The sequence below is a fragment of the Anticarsia gemmatalis genome, chromosome 8, assembly GCF_050436995.1.
Source record: "Anticarsia gemmatalis isolate Benzon Research Colony breed Stoneville strain chromosome 8, ilAntGemm2 primary, whole genome shotgun sequence".
In the NCBI taxonomy this organism is placed as follows: Eukaryota; Metazoa; Arthropoda; class Insecta; order Lepidoptera; family Erebidae; genus Anticarsia; species Anticarsia gemmatalis.
In genome coordinates, this window is record NC_134752.1 from 12,716,303 (window position 1) to 12,740,148 (window position 23,846).

Consider the following 23,846-nt stretch of genomic DNA (forward strand, 5'->3'; position numbering starts at 1 on the left):
TAAAACAACTCTATTTTATCTTGTCATGTCTTGCTGCAGAGAGTATGTCGGGCTCTCTGGCAAGACGTTCCGGCTTAAATTGGGCATGCCGAGTCAAAACTTGACGGTGCTCCTCCAACTGTTACCATAAGTTGGCCAGGACTCGGTACCTCCAATCGGATACTCCGCGTTTCAAGTGTACTATACCTACCTATTTCACTAATAGAATATCCGAAACGGTGAGTCTTAATTTAAGTTTAATGGTACCAACGTATCAGCAGCAGTCCACACCAGATGCCTAAATTGGACAACCGTGTGCCTAACTCCCTCTACCTACAATGCCTCATTTAGACTAACCGAACCAAATTTAAGTAAGTAGTAGTGGCGCGGTCGGTTGTATATGCGACTGCGGTGCGAGAGGTCTCGGGTTCGAATCCTGGGTCGGGCCAAAAAAGTCTTTTCTGAGATTTTCTGTTAAGAATTTCTTAGAAATTGCCCGGAGTTAGGAAGTTGAGGTCGAAGACCTCCGTGCCTCGGAGAGCACGTAAAGCCGTCGGTCCTGCGCCTGACCTCTCACTGGTCGTGTCGGTTATCCGTCCCACCAAACTATGAGAGTGATGGAATAGAGAGTGTACCTGTGTATTGTGCACACACTTGGACACTATAAACAAAGTCCTGCACAGATGGCAAGTTTCAATGAAACTGACCGCCGTAGCCGTATATCGGCTAGGAGGACATTATTATTAAATTGTGGTAAATGTACACAACATTTTTGACAAATTATTCATTTTCGTTAAATCACAGTAGACCTCCAGACGATCCTTAAAAAATACTGGTGAAACAAAAGAATTATTCAAGGGCACGGTAAAAGGAATTCCATCCCTTTTATTTAGTGAGTAAACAACTCAACTGGGGTGAGGGCGAAATATTGAAATTTGAAATATGTCGCGCGCCGGGGTTTTACGTATGTGAATAAGTGGGTGAATTGCGTATCTTATTGAGGGGTGCCGTGTGGTTCAAGTGATTATGATAATTGGCTAATACAGGGTTGAGGGTGTTTATTTATTTTTTTGTAATAAATTGTTATTAGTAATAATATATAAGGAAAGGGATGATTTTTTGTTGTCAGTACCTATTTGGTAATATGTTAGTCCTTCATACATACATAATATAACGACTTTTTTCTTACTTTTGAACTGGGTTTATCTTCTTGTGTTCTAAAATTGGTTTAGCGGTTTAACCGTGAAAACTTAATAACGAACGTAAGACAAACTAAAAGGCTTAGAGAATCTTATGAAGCATGTAAGACACAAATCCTAAAATTATTGTTGTCACATCTAGTAGCAAAAGATCACGGGAACAAAATCCCGGACGCATCGCTTTATCATTTTAATCGGTTTCCGGACCGGCAGGTGCGAGTCGCGGCGTTTCAACAATTTCATTTAACGCCGCTGCGATCAAACTCAGCCGTAACTGCTCCGTTTTGTCTTATCTGATCTCATGACTCATCTAGATATTTATTGATGCAAGATATTTGAAGCAAATGAATGCTGTATAATCAGTTTTTTTTGGCCCATTGCTGTCCCACTGCTGGGCAAGGATCTCCCAAATTAAAGGAACTTGAGTACAGTAATTAGTTTATAGATAGTGAACCTTATTTGTTAACTCGAACCATATCCAAATGTATTAATTAAAGCTTCTAAGTAATATAACCAAGTGGAAAATTATTTATTCAAAATAAATATACCCAATATGTATAAACAAATGTACATCTAAACTCGGGATAAAAGCTCATGCGCTAATATTTTTCCTGAAATTCAAATCCCTGATACGCTGCGGCTTTCTTAGTATGTAGTAAAAAAAAATACCTACGTACTATTTTTCACTGTTTGTTTTATTTTTTCATAATAAATCTTGTCCGATTTTAATGAACAGGGAACTGTATTATTTCATATTTCGTCGGATATAAAAAAAGCATTGTGCAGTTTACTACCAATTATGAAAATGTATCAGTAGGTACTCTGAAAATATTTTGGAATGTTTTTGTTCCGGAATAATATTTTTATATAAAAAAACACAAAAGTGCTTAATTTCTGTTTGACCATTACGGAGTTCTCTTTTCTTAAATGCTAATGAATAGTGAAATTCATAAAACGAAATTAATGTATTTTTATAATAATACGAAGAAATGTTACTATTTTAAAGAAATATATGATCGTAGTTTTCATTAAAATGTTGTCCGTGATTCATACAAAAAATAATCGCAATATGGAGGTGCTGGGATTTGAACCCAGGACTTTCAGCATGCGAAGCAGACACTCTACCACTGAGTTACACCCCCGATGCAATGTATATTCGAAATAGCTGTTTCATACCAGCAACAAACTACATACATTGAATAACAATTCATCGGTACTTTCACTTTTTGTACTATGTAACAGTGCGGTGTCCGGCGGTCCTTTAATCGTACACAATATATTGTTTTATAGTGTGCGTAATATTGCTTAATTTCTTCTTGATGGATGGGATGTAGAATAGCACCGTATATTATTGTGCATTTTAATTCTTTGAATTACTTAAGTATTTTATGTTTATGCAATTGAACAAGTTAAAAAATACAGTTGAATTGAGAAACTTTTCTTTTTTTTGAGTCGGTTAATAAAAGCTTTGAATAACAATGCTATTCAAAGCTTTTATTTAACTTTGAATAACAAGGTCACCTAATTTTTGGTAGAGACATATTGCACATGCATTTTGAGCTTAGTATTTTTAAGTTTTGATTGTAATTTAGTATGTACTACTAGTTGAAATAAAGTAGGTAGACTCGTTGATGATGATCCAAAGCGTTATAGAAGAGCCTTACCTCGAACGATGTGAGGCCATATTTCACCTATAAAAATGTTAGATATATCTTGATACCTAGCCAGTAAAACTGCCGATCTGACACATATTGGCTGCCATAAAAACCCCTAACACCCTGAGCCATCATTGCGCAAATACCAAAGTACTCTCGATTTCAAGTGGAGCTTTAATCATTTGATTTGAAACGAGCTACCAGGGCGGCAGTGAGCAGTGAGAGATGGCAATATAACTCGGAGTAAGGCGGCAATCGAGGTCCGTATCGTAAAAAAGACTGAACGATCGACGTCCGGGGCTCCCGCCATTAACTGAGCACGGTTTGTGGCTGGTGTAAGAGAAGAGATCCAGCGAGAAATTCTCAGCTGTGACTGATGTCTTATGATACCAGTCAAAGACTATAAGAATAGGAAGTCGTAAGAGGAAAAAATAAATTAGAAGTGTATACCCCGCTAGACCCTTGTCGCAGAAATTTATTTTGTTATTTTTTCAACAAATACAGTACGAGAAATGAGTTTAATCCCGTAGTAAACATTAATACTACATTTTTATTCGATTACCGCCATACAAAATTCATATTCTGATTTTTTTTTATGTTGAAGAATTTGCACAAACTTTGAAAATCATTGAAAATATTTCCACCATTAAGCAAAACTCTAAATCTAGATATTATCTAGTCATGTATGTCTAAGAGATTTAAAAACTGTTCGAAAGAATCTCATCTCTATAATATTATCTGCAGTTGGTGGAATATCGCGTCATAAAAATGTACTATCTATCGGAATTCTACAACATTCAACTATATTACTTTTACTGGCCTTAAGATAGGAACTAAAGCGTATAGAGAGAAATATTTTAAAGTAACGGAAATCAAGATACATAAAGATGTAAAACACACAAGAAAACACTAATTTTAGAGTAGAAAGTTTCTAACATAGAAACTGTGAGGTAGAAATGAGTAAACAATGAAATAACAAACTAAAATAACTCCTATTCTGATCAAAAGTGTTCAAGGACCTTCCTCATTTAACTAGCCTTAAAAAAATTGACAGTAATTAATTGATTAATTACTTTCAGGTTGTACTAAATTACAAAACTTTTTAAAACCTTTAACTTTCGTCCTTGAAAAAATATTATAGTCTTTTCAAAGTAGTTACTCCGACAGGTAGATATTTTAGCCCTATTGTTATTAGTTACCTATTACCTAGTAATTTGTATTAAACTTTGAGCATGTTATATGCAAAAAAAAATCAAGTAAGTTTCAGGTTTTGATTTCAACTCTTGAGAATTAATCACTGGAAGGATATAATGTATGATTTCTTAATGTCATTAGAAATGCTACCTAATAAAAACTCGCTATGCTTACTTACAACAATTAAGAACCAATAAAAAATCTAGCAGTTATTCATACGTTTGTATATTGAACACTTATGTTTTGCTTCTGTATTTCTAGCTATACAAAAATCGCTGAAATCTTCTACCACGTACTTCAATCGTTAGCAGAATCCCATGGACTTAAACTATGGAAACGATTCTTGAAGTAACGCCTTCGAAATGCCTCCGCGTCACTTCCCAAGGATTATTTTGCGAAAAAAAATAACAGGAAATTGCTTTCCGTGAAGTGAAATGAAAAGCTTGATTTTAGATTCAATTGCGTGTTTTAAAATAATATACGTTTTGTTTTCATTCCAAGAATGGTTTTCGAATTCTTTTTTCTTTTTGTTTTATACTTTTTCCAAAATGTATAAGCTATATTATCAAACTTTTGGAATGGAGTAAGGTAACATTATTTCTTTTCGAACTATCAAAAGCATAATCAATATGTGTAGGCTTTTGTCAAATAATCTATAGATAGTCAGTCCTTAAGAGATTAAAGTGATTGATTATAAATCATCAATTTATAGAAACCTTAGTTTGACGCTCTTATAGTAGGTATATGAAATATCCCCTTTTAATAACATCATTTGCATTATAAACATTTTTTAACATGTTACAAAACATGCTCAAAGAAAGAGTACCTATATTATTTACCCCAACAGTCCCGAAGGCCATAAAAGATCTTCTACGAATTGATATAACCCTGGTGATTACAGTTCAATGCACTTTTGATAAATAAGAACTGGCTGCTTCAAAATACCGGTAAATATTCAAAGAAAACCTTTGAATTTCTTTAGAAAAGTTCAAGAAATCTTTCGTTCAATTACTGGGAAAATGTAATTGAGATTATCTATAAAGGCTTTCCTGGTAGCAGTTGAAACTAGAAACTGTTTGTACCAGAACTTAAAGAGAACCATAAAAGACAACACAGAAAATGCAACGTTTAATACCGTTTTTAATTTTAACATTTACTTTTTACATTATAGTGGTGATTTTAATGTAAACGATAGTATAAATATCTGCACTAAAATATCAAAAGCTGAATGAACCCATTAAAACAAATGCACCAACCAAATCAACCGCTCAATTAAATAATTTAACGAAACGCAGTCATTAAACCAAAAATGCATGACAATTTTCTCTTTTCATAATCTCTTAAACAAATTAAGCAGAATAACGGAGCATTACAATTAAAAAAGCCAATGTGACTCCGCTTAAAAGCGTAAAAAAGCACTTTTATAAAATAAATCACGCTTAAGTGGTCCAAATTAGGAACATTCACCCTTTTTATTGCGTACTATCGACAGTGAGTGGAAAAAACCTGCTATTTGTGAAGTCTGGTGCGATTGTTAAAAAGAACGGGTCTTGAAATAAGCCTATCATTTGAATCTCCAATAACTTGAGACCTAGATAATAAAGCTAAAGATAGTTAAGATATTTTCACAGATGTGTTTGGGAATGAACTGACACTTTTACGTGGTAAAATCTTTCACCTTTTTTGAAACTATTGCTTGTCTTATATTTACTAGGGATAAAGATTTATTCGTTTCTATTAGCGTCTGAATAAAGAATAAAAAATGCGCTTGTTGCTCCATCCGAAGATGCCAGGCATGTCAAAATACAACCACTTTTCAACCTGTGAATAATAAAAACAAATAGTTCAGTGACCAAATTGACTAGATCCAAAAACCTCAAGTTCTACGGTCGCATTAACTTATAATATCAACAATACTAATAATTCTATGAAAATCAGAAAACGTAACACAAAACCACCATTTTAATCCTATTTGAAATCCTTCAAGAAACTTGCGTCCGATCGAAGGAAATTACAGTAATTATAATTAAATAATCCTTACGAAGGACTTACTCAGTTTGAAAGCATCAAAAGCTCAAACTGTAGTGCAACTGGATCTCGTACTAATTAAAACTTTCGACCAATCGACAAGACTAATTCTCTTGTACGAGTTTACTTATCCATTTGGACTTTGGCGCCAATTGTGCAGTCTCTTGTTCAGATTGCAGTTCTTGGGTTAATGTGTTTTAGAATATGGGTTGATTAGCTTTGTATTACCTACACGAGGTTTATTTGGGTAAATAGTTTTATATCGTAGCATTAAAGTAATACCATAAAGACCGTTATCTATTCTCGTTTTCTCACAAATTGGAATTGAAATTCCTCGAAGTCGATTGATTAACCAAGATTTCTGTTGAAGGTATGTTTTTTACGTTTTTCAAGCTATCAAAACTTTATGTGATTCTGTTTCAACTGGTTACCAGTTGAATGAAAAGTGAAAGAATTTTAGATTTTATACTGATCAGTTTACTTGATCTAGCCTTGATCCTAATAAAAAAGGACTTGGAAAACTCCGAAAACAATTGCGAATTTTACTGTTCGACTTTATAACAGTATTTATTACTACAATCAACGTAGTACCTCTTGATATCTTCTGGTCCCCTGGTAATCAAGGGAGGTTTACGACTGACAGAGTACCAGGAAAACATGACTATAAAGGAGTACTCAACCGAATCTAAGAAGATAAACGAAGTCCCCTACTCAGTTAAAATAATTTAATGACGTCATAGTTCTTTTGTTGCGGATGTTAATGAAAATGTTGAGGGGGACAACAAACCTAGGACACATCAAGGAATAAATAGAACTTTAAAACAGGTTCTCTGGATTTAGTGTAATTTAAGGTATTTTCGAAGATTCCAAGTATAATCGACACTTTTTATATTAGCGATAATATTATAATCCTTACTAACTATACTTATCTGCTTACTTTACTTTTCCTTTCATAGTATGTTAAACTAATCATCACTAACGTTATTGCTTTCAACAATCGTTTAGTACCTTATAAAAGGTAAACTTTTTCAAGTAACGGAGCTTAAATAAAATTTTACGTGGTTCTTATTCAATTTTGTTCCAAATTGTCTCCGTTGGCTTCTTAAAGCCCAATTCCCAGCCAAGCTTAAATAAAACAAGCCAAGACTTATAAATAAGAGACTAACTTAGATAATATCCTCGATCCCAGTGGGGTAATCAAGCGTAGTTACGAGCTAGGTACCAGGATAACATGAGTATATAACGAGGTATCCAGTTGCCCTCCTCAGAGCGCGCTCTAAAATATTTAAATGACTGTGTACTTACGTACTGTCTAGATGGCTACACCTGAGCCCAAGTAATCGAGGCTTTATTTATCAAAGTTGCAGTAATGTGGCGATTTTACTTGGGGACGCTGTTGTTGTTTTTAAGTGTACAGTGCAGTTTTAGTACAATCATTGACATAACATTTCTTAATTACTAAAGTATTACTTAGCTTATTTACTAACCCCTAGCAGTTTTACGGCCTGTTCATTAAAATGTATCATTTTTACTAATATTATTTAAAAAACAGTTAAACTTTGACATTCAACATTATGTAGATAATTAGCATTTTATAGATAACACAGGCAAAGCCGCGAGTAAACGCTGACAAAAAATGTAACAATATCCTAACAAACCACTTTCTCTAAATATCTACAGATACCAGGGGACTATAAGCGTGAGAAGGTTTATCTGAGCCGTACATACAAGTTATTATTACATTACATACAAAGTTCTCTCATGTGCGACCGCTAACTCGACTTACATACAATTCGCAATTACACGTAATTCTGTTATAACTAAGTAATGTAAGTATGGTATGTAAGAACGTGTAATTTTGTTAGTATAATGTACTTTGGAAGGAATTATAAAGGCATTGACATAATGCTAAAGCTTAACTTCCATAAAACTTATTTTGGTAGAGCTCCCATAGAGCTGTTATCAAACAAAATGCTGCCGGTTTTTGACAAAGTTAAATTCTATATACGTACTTTGGAAGACACGTTAAAAGTCGGCCAGTTTGTTATCAATCAATAGTTTCAATCAATTAGTCAGCCAGTGTAATGCAATGTCAAACCATTTGGTTGACATGTGACTCATACACCCAGTTGTCTGACGAAATATTAAAAAGTAAGTAGTATGTACCAGTTACATATTATTATACATACTTGCCTTACCTTGACGAATTGAAGAGTGAAAGTACTCTAACTAATTGATATTCAATGTAGTTTGTCGCGTGTATAGAACTGTTATTTTGTAACTGTGTCTCATCGGGGGTGTAACTCAGTGGTAGAGTGTCTGCTTCGCATGCTGAAAGTCCTGGGTTCAAATCCCAGCACCTCCAGATCAATATTTTTTTACTATATGTAAAATAGTAAACATTGTTTTGACATTATTCTTTAAATACCACAAAAGTGCTTTATAGAACATACCGAAATTAACGTCCGCGCTAAATAATTATATAATCGTTAAAGATATCTAGATTAAACTGATAACAAGTAAAGAAAATCTTATTTATTTTTCCATTTTCTACATGAAATCTCAGCAACAATTGTTTCACCTCAACAAAAAGACGCTGCCAGTGATGAAACGACAAAGCCGTGAATAAATGAGTCGCGTGCGGGCACGTTTAATCAAATCTCAGTTAAATCACACTTGATAGAACTTAGTCAGAGTGGAGCGGTACACCGAGCTGTGTACTCTTACTTACTTATGTACTCCTGGTACCGTTCATGGATTTGATGCAAAAATACATCAATGTCTCAACCTCGGGGAGTTTGGATGGTTCGTATAACCATACGGTGTATTGTTGTTTCATATCCTTGTGCCACGTAGGTTTGACTAATATCTCTAATATTTTGTACAAATTAAAGAACAAAATGAAAATACAGGTCAGTACAAAAAAAGCCCATTATTATCTCTCTTTCTCTCTTATGAATTCCATATGGTAGTTAGTGGGGTCAGACTTTCTGATTTTTATCCTCCAATTCGCTCTGTCCGGACGTATTTCTTCATTTGCAATAAAACTGTGGCAAAATCTTAACATCATTTTATATCTATTTCATTCAAGAAATTCCATACAAAACGGTATCAAAGCGAGCAACATACACGGAAGCACCTACAAACTTGTACTTAATCTGAATTTATGAGTTGCTTGACGCCTCGCAGCGCGTATCAGACGAAATGAATACAAAGTTGCTGTTATGAATGAGACGTGTCCTTACGTGTACAGAAACACTATAAAAATGTTGCTCTATATAAAAATATTACTGTTCCACAGTGGCTCTCAATCTTAGAGGACTTATGGCCACATGTTTTTTTCATGTTTTATCCCAACTTTCTCTAAAGTATTAGATATAATAAGCTCACTATTAAGTAAAAAAAAAGTCTGCAACCCATAATTTTGCTCAAAGAATGCTGGATAATTGTGAAACGAAAGAAAATTATTGTCTTATAATTATTACAAAACTATACCAGAGTCATGAATTTTCGCTTTTTACGTGAGCCAAATAATTGTAATATAAAAGCTACAACGATGGATTCTTCAGTAAACTGTCTTTATGACGTAGATGGTAGTAGCAAACAATTTATTTCGGGGTCTTTACCAAAATCTTTGAGAAACTTTACTAAAGAAAATGTATCTAATGGTGGCGTGTAAGGAAATGGCCAGGATGTGTCAATTTGTTAGGATTTTTTGCGGGAAACTGCGTGTTTAAGTGAGGAATTGTCTATTATGGCGGGTTTGTTTTGATGCTTCTTTAAGGAAGCGTGTTATACGGCGGGTTTTTTGTTTTTATTTGATACCTTACGAACCTTATGCTTCATGTAAATTAGTACTGCGAAACGTGATCTTATTGAAATTTTCATTTATCGTAAGTATTTACTGTCTTAAATTCTTTTTAAACCAATTCTCTAGCAGTAAAGTATAAATTAGCTGTTTTTATTAATAAATAATAGGTTTTTTTCTCTTAAGTTTGGCCATTTTAAAAGAATATATGTATGTGTATTACCTGTTCTAAAACGGTCAAACTGTTATGCACCCATCTCCTCCAAACATCACTGTTTTCTGCAAATCCCTTTGAAGTATATTTTAATTTCCCTATCGTTTGAAACCAGGTGAATTCCTAGATAACAAATAAGACATAGTTGGTGGTCGTTAGGCAAAGGCTCAAGGCTTTAGAGACTTCTGTAGACTGACAGAGACAGATGGCTCGCTCTCTAATTTGTCTTCGGTACGATTCAGACCAACCGGCTCGCGTCGGGCCGGGCCGGGCGGCATTTTACAATGCGGTAAAGAACATTGAAATGTATCAACAGTAAATACAGTTCATATTTGCAAGCAACTTACGCATAGCTATCTCCGTCGGCATCCCGCGACGCGTCGCGACCTGCCGCGACCTGTCGCAGAATGCGTTCGGCTGTCGCGACGGCCGACCGGCCCCGACCGGCTCCGAACGGCGCCGTCGGCATCCAATCGGCTGCCGTCGGGTCCGTTCGGAGCCGGTCAGCTGTGCGTCGTGAAATACGAACGGAGATTACGGTGCAGCAACTAGCGAATCATTGAAGTTGTGTTCTTCAAGCGACAGTTAACATATTAAAATCAAAAATGGATGCGGAAGAAAAACTAATTTCTTTAGTCCAGACATATGATTGGATTCCAGCGGACGCTGTCGGCTGCCGCGGCACGCGTGCGGCTACCGCGGCAGCCGTACGCATACCGCAGTAGCGGTACAGCTCCGACGGACGCGTTCGGCTGCCGCGGCACACGTTCGGCTGCCGCGGCACGCGTACGGCTCCGTTCCGAGGCGGCGCGACGCTAGCCGGTTGGTCTGAATCGTACCTTCTGTTCCTAGTTCCTAGATCAACATCTACGGATACATAAAATTTTAAGAAATTTTTCGCGAATATTTGCTTGAAGTAAAGCCGACGCTTATCTAAGTGGCAGTGTATACAACTCCCGATTACGAGTAACTGGGTATGGCAAAGTGCTATTTTTTAATTCTATTGTAATATTTTTGATCGGCTTGGATAGACTAGTAGAATAGAGCAATAAGGCCTAAAGAGCCCCTGTGGCATAGTGCAAAAAAAAAACCTCAAAACTTGTACAAATAGCTACTACACCTATGTGTTTTTCATTTATTTGTAGTTGCGATAACTTTTTAAACAACCCATGTAAAGACACTTTCAACAAGATGCAATTAATTCTGACCAATAGAAACACCATGAACTAATTTCAAACACTATAAGAGTGTCTTTAAAGAAACAATCCAAGAGTAGCAAAAACATGAAAACAGGACATATTTCGTTTTAAAGCAGAACAGTTTCTTTATAGAACAATAACTTATGACCTCATATTGTAGTTCATAATACAAAGGACGTATGTACCAGAGTTTAATTTAAAATGAAACTGACCGACCGTCATTGACCGGCCATCGCAAAGTTGCGTTCAAACTAGTGCACACCAGTTAAATTTATCACTTAATTTATTGTACCGTAATAGGGAAACTGGACTTTAGTACCAAGGCATTAAGTGCAGTTTGATTTGTAAGGTACAGGTTTCAATTTTTGAATAGTTGAAGCTTTGAAAGTAGCGGAAAAGTGGTAATTAAAAAATAATCACGTTGTTTTTACTAAGGCTTTTGTGATGGACACTTTTAACTCCAAAATGTAGAACGCGATTGGTGACCGATAAATTAATAATTTGAAATATCAATATTTTTTTCTACCTGAAATGATTCAGTGAAAAATCATTTGCCGCTATTTAAAGGCTATGTACATTTTACTTTTTGTTCTTCCCGCCGGTGACTGTTAATAATCTGCATGTATTGTGTTTTTTCATATTCGTTGTACTTGAAATAACACGTATTACTTTCTAACATACTTAACTGCCAAATTGTATTATAGTCATTGCAACCCTAGCGAAAACAAAAAAAACAACAGTTCAATTCCTAATTGTAACTTTGACAACCACAGGTATTCAGATAAGTCAATATTGAATATGAATATGTGCAATTTAATATTCTCTTCTGATTTAAAACCCGCTGTTTTAGCAGCTACAAACAGTAAACTCTAAACGGCTGCGAGGGGCCAATTAAAAGTTGAACCAATTAACCGACGCCAATGATGCTGACCTCACGCAGTTGCACTCTCTGTGTCTATCATACGAATTACATGATTTACACCTAGTTTTCAGTATTATTACACTAAAAATGCTTGGTAAAAGCTTTTAAATATTTTTTGCTAAGTATTTAAAATTAGTAAGTAGAAAAATAATCTATACTAATATTATAAAGCTGAAGAGTTTGTTTGTTTGTTTGTTTGAACGCGCTAATCTCAGTAACTACTGACCCGATTTCAAAAATTCTTTCAGTGTTAGATAGCCCATTTATCGAGGAAGGCTATATATAGGCTATACATCATTACGCTACGACCAATAGGAGCAGAGCACCAGTAAAAAATGTTACAAAAACGGGTAAAATTATGGCTCTTTTATGTGACGCAAGCGAAGTTGCACGGGTCAGCTAGTAAGTAATATTAATTAAATAACTGACACGGGCTTTCTTGCAATTTGGGTTCGACCAAATAAAATTAGTTTTTTTTGGAATAAGAAATACCTTACTTGCGTATGTTTGCTCTACACCCTAAACTATCTTCATGCTAAGTTTGCCAATAAAAAAAGTTGATAGATTACTACTATATTATAAAATCATTTATTTGGGATCAGAATTAGGAAAGATATCAGGAGATCAGAACTTAACTATCTTCCTTAAAGTACTAGGACCTCATAAACTAACAGTAGTGTCATCTGCATCATTCTACTGCACAGAGTAGATAAGCTCTAAGAGAAATAAACGCACTCCATTAGCGGGTTTGTATAAACACATCGCGCCCTATTAGCTAAGCAGGACAGACAGGCACCGTCGATTAGTGCTAGTTACCTGCCACGCACTGAAATAAATTAAACATTGAGCCAGGTAATAACGGAAGGAAATGCAGTAGGTAAAGTTAGTGTAAAAATGTTTTATGAATATTTTTGCGTGAATATTGACGCAAGATGTTGTTACAATATAGATATGATTATAATATTTTTATTTATAAGTCAAACGTATTTTAAGGTCATATCTTACGGAATTAGAAATTAGGTGATTAATGTGGCAGTATTTAGTTAAATTCATAATATTTTTAAAAGTAACACTTAATTACGCATAGTTTTCACTTGATCTTAACATAAATACGATCCCAAAAATAATTGTATATGTACTAAGGCTACTTACAATATTTACTGTTTCATAAAAAAACTACAAGAAAAACCTCTGACGATACTGAAATCCCGATATTTATTATCACATAAATATTACAAAAAATACGCATCAATCTCTCTACCGAAAAAATCTTCACAAATTCGTTACAGTTGACTTACTATCCCTTCGTCTCGGTATCGGGGGTTCGTTCAAATTCAGCACTACCGGCGTCCGTGGCGGAGGATTTTCCCGGGATTACGCTAGATCCCGTGACGTCATCGCCCCGTGGCTTATACCCGGCCGACTTATCCGGGCACGTTTTTTTCCTCTCGGAAAATATCGTCTCCTCAGTCGCTTAGCCGTTACCCGAGTGACGCCTCTGAATTCTAATTAACCTACGCATTTCAAATGATATTTATGAATTTGGAATATTGATTATGTTTTTTTATTTCATTGTTTTTTTCTTAGCATAAAAGTTAAACCACAGAGTTAAAACATGCATAGAAGTTAATTTAACTTAAAATTGCGAGTGTTAATTATGTACCGATATTTAAAGTTTATAATTACTTGTGCGAAGTTTTCTAAACGAAGAAAATGTTCTTAGTTAAGCGCTTTCATTGAGAGCGGTTTGGCTATAAAAATTATTTTGCAATACTAAAAACAAAAATTATGAAAATATACAATAGAGTATACAAATTTACTACCAATTTCCGAATTAAAACTTTTAACCCTTTGAGACATCATGGAACGTTAACCATCAGTTACCTTATCCAACACCTATCCATAAGTTGTGGATTCACAATATTAAACGAAATATTTTTTTTGAACTAATAAAATGGTATAAAAAGGAAAATTCGCGTATAAATGCCATTTTTCCCGACGGATCTAATAAAAAATATTTGATCCGCGTCGCAGAGTCAATTTGACGTTTGACGTGTTTGTACATATCACGAGATTATGACGTCATACCCCGTGTATATTAACGTTTTAGATGATAAAATGTCACACTAATATTATACATTTCCTGCAATAGATGCTATTTTATATTGTATAAAAAATGCTGATTGTTAAACTTTATCTTATATTGTTGTTTAGCATATCAACCGCCTTAAAAATATATAGTATTGTGTTTGACTCGTATATATGTAGTACCTAATGGTCAATCTAGAATTCTCTGTGTATGTTTGTATGTGCACAATATACTCAAAACCTAAATCGAATTAGACGGAGATTCTTTAAGTAAAAAAATCTTATAATAATCTTATAATCTGGCAAGTCCCTAGTTACTAAATTTCAAACACTCACTGTTTTCTTTCCTTGATACGTAGGTACTTTATAACCAAAAAGCAAAGGAAACCATGATATGAGTAAAACTATCGACACTGCCCTTCCTTCCTTAAGATCATAGAACGGTAGAAATAATAAATGGTGGGCTATAAGCCTGTTAAGCCGCCGTGAGCCGTCTTATCCTGTATACAGGAGGTGTATTTAACTCACGGTGTTTTGTATTCTTAATGATAGTGGTTGTTACATGAGGTTGTGTTGGCTTATGGAGATATTTTGTAACTTGTGCTAGCTAAGATTATATTTCATTCTGTTTAAAATTGCTGAAAATGTAATAAAAATTATGTGTATTTGTGGTCCAAGCCATAGTAAATGGGAAGAATGCTTTTCCTGGATAAGACTCTCGTATCGGTCGTACTAAGTACTAAGCTATATTTACCGTTTTCTATGGGAATATTTTTAATAACGTTCCCAGTTTTTGGCACTTTTCGGGAACTAGTTAATATACAACAAAACGTGGGATAGTATACGATTCCGAGGATACGCTTCTGTCTCCCCTATATGGTACTGTTAGAGGAAGAAAAAGAAATGCCATATGTATTAGAGGAAATAAATAAATGTGACGTTGGTCACGTGACCGAGTCCATAAAAGGGCTGCGAGCTCATTCTGAGCTCTTTTTTCCATAGGATTCACTAGCTAAGGGGTACCTCTGCCCGTTTGAATGGTCACGCTGTATTTTTCTCATTATTTATTTGTCTGTAATTGATTTTTGAAGTGATTCAGTTTGTATGTGTAAAGAGCTTGTTAATTTGCTAAAGATTGTGACTTATAGTAAAACTGTTCTATGTGTTTAGTATTTTCTTTTATTTGCTTCCACTTCTGGTTATCCTAAAATCAGAAGTGGGATACACCATACGCCTTCTATTCCGCTCTGACCATTGAATACGGCAGTTTGACATTTCTTTTGACATTTTCGTTTATGAGATTTTACAAAAGCGTATTTTATTGTTATAAATACGGATTACGTGAGTTGTTGAGCTACATGTAAGTATCGTGTACCTCCGTGAGATCTGGTGAGTGTTCCAAACTTATTCTTGTGCCCAACATCGCTATTGAAGCTAATTGTAATTGTGTCCTAAACTTTCGCTTGCTTGGTGTATAAAGAAAAATGTTGTAAATATGCCCAATAGCGGTTGTGAAAGCAGGAGCCGCCCTGGAAGACCCGAGTTGCGTTGTCATTGGCGTGATTTACGCTCTAGAAATGGCGAGTTCTGTTCTAGAAGTCGCGATACGTGTTGCGGCTGTCATAATTCAATGGCAGACCATATGTTTCTCTAATCCACTTACTAATTCAACAAATTTAACATGTTCTAGATCGTTTGTCGATGTCTATGATGGTTGGGGAACAACAGCGTACGCCTTGCGAGCCGACGGCTGCCAATGTGTCACATGCAACTCCATCGCTGCAATCACCGCGGCTGCGGCAGCGCGCGTGCATGACGCAAGCACGGTTGGGTGTGGTGCGGTGCTTCTTCAGGTTCATGAAAACGGACTCAAGCGAGTGGTTGGCTATTTTAGTAAGCGAATTTAGGGAGCGGTGTCTTGATACCATTCGTGTGAGCTCGAGACTCTAGCAGCTGTTAAGATCTTGCAGCACTACAGACATTATTTAGGCTGTATTCTCTTCAAAGTGGTTACTGACTGTAATGCACTTAAGTTCACGCAACAGAAAAATAAATCTATTGCTACGTGTTGCCGGATAGTGGATGTATTTACATGATTTTAACTCTACCTTGGAGTACCGTTAGGGTAAAGGACATGAATGTCACGTGCAGACTATTTTAGTCGTAATCCAGTTAATGTTTAGTCTTCTTAGAATCTTCCACGATGAACATGGACTTTAGAGATTGTTAGAAATAATTTTTGATTCCCTTGCTTAAGATCATTTGTGCAGAAATACACAAATCATTGTCTTATTTGTTACACGCATAGAAAGGTACCGAGTGCTCCACAACAACCAATACACTCTTGGTATAAACCTTATGTCTCTTAGACATACATAGTTCATGCAGATGTATTAGGTCCTCTACCTCAATCAAATGGTTAGCGATATGTTCTGATTGTAATAGATGCTTTTTAGGGTTCTTACCCAAAGGGTAAAACGGGACCCTATTGCAAAGCCTGCGCTGTCTATTTGTCTCCAGGCAGTATCTCGTAATTAGATCAGTAGTATTTGTGTGAAAGAGTAACAAACATGCATACATACGTTCATACGTACATGCATACATACACGCATTCTCACAAACTTTCGCGTTTATAATATTAGTAGGATGGTGGTACGGAACCCTTCTTGCGCGATTCTGACTTGTATATAGCCGGTTTTTAAAAAATATTATTCGCTGTGTCCTGTGCTTGGTCAAGGCACTAATGAGTTAAAGCGACTCTTTACAATTGTTGTTTCTTTATTCGGTACACCAGAATTAATAGTAACAGACTGTGGTAGAATGTTTCAGAGTTCAGTGTTTTCGAAATTTGTATCAGAGTTAGGTAACGATTCATATGTCATTATACCGGAGATGCATCATTCAAACAGGCAGGTAGAACGTTGTCGTTGAACGTTACTGAACGTGATCGTAAACATTGTAATTATCGTCGAGATGAATGGGCAGACATGTTGATCCTTAGCTACTGCGACGATAGTAAGGAACCCTACAGCAATATCACATGACGCGACGGGCTCCATACCCGGCCTGTCGTGGGACGAGGGGCGGACGAGCCTTCTGTGCGATGGAGATCAACTCGGTTCGTCATGAGGTTTTGTTGACAAAAGACTTGAGCTAGCTGTCCACGGTCCATGATGAACGTTGACTATGGATTGAGTTATTAGTGTTTAAAAAATAGGGCAGTACGTGTCATCATTGGCCTGTGTTCATCTATTGCAGATGATTCAGGTGGCGTCAGATAGAGGAATGAATTAGTAATGAGGGAACATCTTCGTTCGTGACTTAAAAATGTCGTGGTGTCCGTTTATGTGCTAACTTGTTGAGCCAGGTGCTGTCGTGAGTAGTGACGCCGTCAGCTAGTGTCCTTTTCCATGCATTATGTTCCTTAGCTTGGCTCACCCAGGTCAAGTGATCAATGCCAAGTGATGCCATGTCGCGTTTGGTGCAAACGAGAAACGTCCATCCGATGCACGTGTCCTAGCCAACGAAGGTGTCTTTGTTTTAGTAAAGCCATGACACTAGGTAGCTTAGCGATAGCAAGTATCTCGCCGTTTGTAAACTTCTCCTCCCATTTAATGCCCAAGATTTTGCGAAGACAGCGCATGTGAAAGTTATTGAGCTTTCGTTCCTGCTTAGCATATGATGTCCACGTCTCAGCTCCGTACAAGAGTATGCTTAAGACGCAAGCTTGGTAAACAAGCATTTTTGCGATTGTGCGATTTGTTAGATGTGGCTATGGTCGCCACGCCGCTATCATTGTGACGAGAGATTGTGAGTTCAATCCCCACACAGAACAATTATTTGTGCTTTGCACGATTAGTGGTTTTGAGTCCAGTTATACTTTGTGACCGTTGTTTGAATGATTGCAAAAGTCCCCGTGACACAAGAGTAATTCTTAATGCGGGAGTTGTCTTTTAAAAAAGAACTCAGTAGGATAATTAGTCCATCGCGTTCATATCCATCACGGACGAACGCGGACCAGCTCGCGCACGACACTCCATGGGAAGGGTCTTGTCCGTGGTAGCGCAGATCGTCTGTGGCTGTGCGCCGGTATCCGTCGCGAGGCAGTAACTTCAAAGGTGTGGTGCGACGGGATCCGAGTGTGTCTCATATTATGATAAGATTTTCCGAACCCTTCTCCATGATCTCACTGGAAGGATCACAGAACAGAGAATGTTATCTACTGTGATCAAACAAGGTTTCGTTTTAATTTTGTTGGAACGCATAATAGTTTAGTAATTGTTAATTGTTATTACAGCCGCAGTTGCTGCGACGATATGTACTTTCATTTTGGAATGAAGATTTACACAGACCAACGTGTACCGTTGAAAGAGCCCTGTCTGTGTGCGTTGCCGTCCGTGGTCGTCGGCTGTGAGTGATCCAGAGAACCACGTACCGTGGCAATCCAGCGTAAGAAAGATGGGTGTCCGTGTGGCGGCTGTCCTTGCGGCACCGTGTGGGCCGTGCGCACCCTGCGGTCCTTGCAGGCCTTCTGGACCGTGCTGCCTGTGTGGCTCAGGCGGTCAGTGCAAACCGAGGTGGAGTGGCTAATTGCGGTTATGCGGCTTTGTCTTCGTTCGGAAGTTGTGTGAGTGTCGTCACTGTACACGATGTTAGCCTGATTGAGCGACTGATCGACGCTATACTTTTTGGTCAACACCACAGATGATAAAAGTCATGTTTTATCTGGTAAAGAGTCAATGCCATTTTCCTACTTATTACTGTGTATTATTTTCTGGTAACGGAGGTAATGTAAGGTATGGTAAGGTATGAGGTATTCTGGTAATGATGGTAAATAATTATGGCTACAGCTTAGTTTGATACCTACTGTGCTACGAGTAGGATTTCATCATCTATAGAATGACTGCGCCAAGGTTTGTTTGATCTACAGATCCTTTGCCGACCAGTGAGCGCAACTGGCTCGCCTCGTGATGACTGGAGTGACAACGTGTTTGTCTCGCAATGGTGGTTGCGAGTGGATGGCCGATGCGGCGTTCTAGATGACCTGATGAGAAGTGCTTTCCTCGCATTGGTGGTTGCGAGTGGCTGGCCGAATCGGTTTCCCGGATGACACGGCATGTTGGCGTTTGGCTGCTGTCTACGTCTGCTGTTGTTGTGTGAAGCGAACGTCGTGCTTCTGTCTATATCTTCCCTCGGTGTGATGACCTGAGGTGGTAACCAGTAGTTGGTGTTGGTGAGAAATATGCGAGTGGCCTCTATTTCTCACACCGGAGATAGCGAACGCAGGGCTTCCTCTCTGTGGTTTGTTTTGACTTTATAGACTTTATTGTGTGTGACTTTATTGACTTTATTATGTATGACTTTATGACTTTGTATATGACTTTGTGTTTGGCTTTGTGTTTGGCTTTGTGTTTGGCTTTGTGTGGCTTTGTGTGGCTTTGTGTTTGGCTTTGTGTTTGACTTTGTGTACGGCTTTGTGTACGGCTTTGTGTACGACTTTGTGTACGACTTTGTGTACGACTTTGTGTACCTACGACTTTGTGTACGACTTTATTGTGTATAACTATATGTCTAAAACAAAATAGATTTTGTCTTCATTGTTTTACAACTGGTGTTATGTTCTCAGATGATGTCAAGGTGACCTGAAATCAACGTCTGGGCTAGCTGCCACGTACGAGAGATTGACTAGGCCTATGCCTAGCACCTCCGTAGCTGCGAAGCCCCTGCGGAGCCCCTGCGGAGCCCCTGCGGAGCCCCTGCGGAGCCCCTGCGGTGCCCCTGCGGTGCCACTGCGGTGCCCCTGCGGAATCTAAGAGGAGTCCGAGAACGTCCTCCTGTCAGGAGAGGCCGTGTTAGAGGAAGAAAAAGAAATGCCATATGTATTAGAGGAAATAAATAAATGTGACGTTGGTCACGTGACCGAGTCCATAAAAGGGCTGCGAGCTCATTCTGAGCTCTTTTTTCCATAGGATTCACTAGCTAAGGGGTACCTCTGCCCGTTTGAATGGTCACGCTGTATTTTTCTCATTATTTATTTGTCTGTAATTGATTTTTGAAGTGATTCAGTTTGTATGTGTAAAGAGCTTGTTAATTTGCTAAAGATTGTGACTTATAGTAAAACTGTTCTATGTGTTTAGTATTTTCTTTTATTTGCTTCCACTTCTGGTTATCCTAAAAGTACATAAATCAGACTAAAAATTTTAAAACAAAATCTGCCATTTTTCACCGAGCAATCCATACTAATATTATAAATGCGAAAGTAACTCTGTCTGTCTGTCTGTCTGTCTGTCTGTCTGCTACTCAATCACGCCTAAACTACTGAACCAATTTGCATGAAATTTGGTATGGAGATATTTTGATACCCGAGAAAGGACATAGGCTACTTTTTACCCCGGGAAAATGACGCATTTTCCGGGAAAATTCAGGTGGCGAACGAAGTCGCAAATATAATCAATATTTTCATGACATTGAATCAACAAAATTCCGTTGTCATGGCAACTGTTTTAATGGCGGATATGCCTTAGCGCGACTTCGTTATATTAGGAGATATAAATAATTTTGAGAATATTTTTCGTGAAAAAAAAGCATATTTTATATCATCACGCTACGACCAATAGGAGCAGAGTAACAGTAAAAAGTGTTACAAAAACGTGGAAAATTCTGACCCATTCTCTTTTATGTGACGCAAGCGAAGTTGCGCGGGTCAGCTAGTAAATAAATAATATCATTAAATTCACAACAATTTTCCTTTGTACTAGGCCTTCATATAAAATAGTAGTCGGTAAACAACAATGCGAATGGACAGGGAAATCCCTCAAAGGGCTTGCCTCGGGCTGAGAGTACCAAGAGACAAGTAATGTGAGGAGATAAAAAACGTACCATAGCTCATAATCAACGCCGTGCGGGTACAAAGCGAATGAAGACGAAAAGGATTATGCTCGGAGGTACTAGGGCAACATACATGTGTAAGTGGTACAGATAGGAAAAAAATATTTTAATATTTAACTAGCATAAAATTAACTAAGATTTTTCATCATTAGTCCTCTTTGTTAAATTAACATTCTAAATGGTGGTAAGAGTCCACGTCGAAACTGCTGAAACGTTTTAGATAAAATGACTTAAACATATCCAATCCTGAAAAAGACTAACTAACTTTATAATGAACCACATAACTGCAATCGCGACTTAAAAATTTGCTGCTGTATAAATACCACACTAGACATAACTAAGTTTAAATATATTTGAAAACTAAATCTAATCGTACTTTAATTACAAAACACAAGATCTTACATTTCACTTCATACACATTCATACATCTTATCATACATGTAATATTACTTTGACTAGACAGTGAAGACTCACAATTGCTAAAATCTCGACGTGATGTGCGCTACAGAAATGATTTAATCAGAGAGGTCGTTGACCTCGCACAACGGACACAAAGATTAATCAAATACTAGACTTACAAAGGGATTTACTGAAACCTTTGTAAAAACGGTTTTATTTATTTAAGTGATATTTGTTTATTGTTTTGTTTTTCGGATGATTAACTGTGCGGTGAAATAATTATGTTGGTCTACAGAACATTTGCGTAGCTTAATATTGTAACCCTTTGCTACGAAACGCTACGCTAAATCGGCTTTCGGTGCTTAATTTTTTAAAACCACAATTTGATTTCTGTAGCTCATTTTTTATGAGATTTATGGACTGTCTCAGCATACAGAATGTTCAGGTAATTGGGTAATATTGATACGACCATTTCCAATTATTAAGTGAGTCTTTACATTTCTTAATAGGTTGGATTCTACTTAATTCCTTGATATAAAGCACTTACTTAGGTATTTACCTGCACTTGGTTTTTTTTTCAAGGCCGTAATGATTTTATTTTAAATCTTTTTAATATATTTTTTTATAGTTTTGTCTACGATTTTGATCAAATTTTGTACATACATAGTTTATAGCCTGGGACTGGTACACATATAGTATTTATACATAGTATATTATATACTGTGGAATATTTTTCATACGGGCGAAGTCGCCGACAGAGAGTAGTACTGTATAAATCGATTTTCTATTCGAAATATTTTCGCATCTATCGCAATATGTAATCTTCAGTGTAAACATTATATCCTTGCCACGAAAACAAAGTCCCTACACCATACATCTAGCATTATCATGGAGTTATCCTCGCACACGTGTCATTCGTTCTGATTACAACCACCATCACCCGCCGTGACACGTCATGAGCCTTGAGACTGAGGCTTGTAATGTTTCGTGTTATTTATATTAGTACAGGTGAGGGATCATGGGAGGGTGTAGGAGTAAGTTTAGAGGTGTATTTGAAAGTATGGTGGTTGTAAATGATGGAAATTATTGTAGGTGTGATTTAGAAAAAGTTATGCTTTAGAATGCCGTTTCTTTTTGGATGTTAGAGCAGAATTTTAGCTATGGCCTGTACAAGAAAAGTAAAGTTTTTTGGAAATAAGAATGTATACTGTATAGCATTATGTATGCTCATCCTGTCTCAATAAGAGTGAGCAATTACTGTCTGTAATTTTGTTTTCTAATAACTATCTGCGAAACTAAATAAACAATTTACTAAGAAATACTAAAAACGAAAACTTTTGTGAGAATGTAGACCTTCAGATCGTATACATTATTTTTCACTATTTCAAAAAAGCACATGTATTTTTTTTATTCTTTAAATTTTATTCACATTAAAAACATACTTAGAAATATCTTTGAATATAAACACAATGCGTAATCTCGTCAAACTCGTGTCAGTATTGCTTGAGCGTTGACGTACACAGCTCAGACATCAGCCATCAGTCGTGAGATTGTGGTTTATAACGCACCGCTGAGTTTATACTTAGAATGTTTATTTCTAAGGGTTTTGTTGCATTTTATTATTCAAGCTTTTATGCAAGATGTTATTGTTCTTGAATTTTAAAGAGTAGATAGATTTTTGAACCTTAGAATAACAGTCCTGTAGCGCTACCATGAGTTGGTAACTATAGTCTCCCGGAGACACTGTAGTTCTCGTAAAACTCGAACAGCGCCTCTAGAGGATAGTTTAGGTACCAAAATTGCTACCATGGGTCGCCATATTTAATAACGTGTAGTTAAATTAAACAACAGTGAATGTAGATTGGCTTTGTCGTTCATTATTTCCCTATTTGAGCCCACTGTTGTAGTTGCGTTCTCACGTTAACTACTCTAGTTTTTAACTACGCCAACTCATGGTAGGGCTACTGCTGCATAAATAATTTTAACCTCGCGTAGAGTTTAAACACAAAGTACTATACGAACAAAAATAACAATGTACACTTGTTTATCACATAAATTCTAGACCTCTGCAGGAAGCGAACTAACTATCTTCGCAACCGTAAGGACATAGTACTTTTGAAAACACAGTGAATTTGACACCATTACACAGATTACACTGCAGGTATCTTCAAAGTTGTATCAAAATAGTATAGTAAAACTGTTCAAATTGTACAATAGTTTTTCATAACTGATTTACCAACTTTTCAATCAGAAACACCATTACCATTTTTATT

General features: G+C 36.7%; 1 long non-coding RNA gene and 2 other non-coding genes across 3 annotated transcripts; 2 read left to right on the forward strand and 1 right to left on the reverse strand.

Moving 5' to 3' along the window:
* Positions 1-2,248: 2,248 nt before the first annotated feature.
* On the reverse strand, positions 2,249-2,320 carry TRNAA-CGC (transfer RNA alanine (anticodon CGC)). Its single transcript has one exon. It is a non-coding gene; the product is annotated as a tRNA-Ala (tRNA).
* A 6,028-nt stretch (positions 2,321-8,348) lies between these two features.
* Positions 8,349-8,420, forward strand: TRNAA-CGC (transfer RNA alanine (anticodon CGC)). The gene has a single exon. It is a non-coding gene; the product is annotated as a tRNA-Ala (tRNA).
* Positions 8,421-18,586: 10,166 nt separating this feature from the next.
* LOC142974624 (uncharacterized) lies at positions 18,587-20,422 on the forward strand. The gene is made up of 2 exons (XR_012959576.1): positions 18,587-19,587; positions 19,913-20,422. It is a non-coding gene; the product is annotated as an uncharacterized LOC142974624 (long non-coding RNA).
* Positions 20,423-23,846: the final 3,424 nt, after the last annotated feature.